This window comes from Trachymyrmex cornetzi, unplaced genomic scaffold, assembly GCF_001594075.2.
Source record: "Trachymyrmex cornetzi isolate Tcor2-1 unplaced genomic scaffold, Tcor1.1 scaffold159, whole genome shotgun sequence".
In the NCBI taxonomy this organism is placed as follows: domain Eukaryota; kingdom Metazoa; phylum Arthropoda; class Insecta; order Hymenoptera; family Formicidae; genus Trachymyrmex; species Trachymyrmex cornetzi.
The window spans coordinates 1-349 of NW_017296190.1; positions in this window are offsets into that span (position 1 = coordinate 1).

Below are 349 nucleotides of genomic sequence, written 5' to 3' on the forward strand. Positions count from 1 at the left end.
ACATGTAATCGTAGTGAAATTCATACAAGCAGACTTTCGATATGTCGAGTATACACATACCCATAGAGTATACACACGTAAATCGGCTTGTTGAACTTCACCTCGAGTTTACGCAGTTCGACGGCGATTAAATTTTCCGCAAAGACGCTACGGCTGTGGAAATTCGGTTTCGCGATCATTGCCTCCGCACTGTATCGTCCGTCCCATTTTGTTAATAATTTTACGTCGACGTGATTGCGCACATTCTCCATAGTTTTTCCGAAAACCGCGTTGTTCATTAATTTGTATAAATTTTTTTCGAAATCGTTTTTCGCGTGAGTTCTGAAATTTGTATTAAGTTCAATATAAT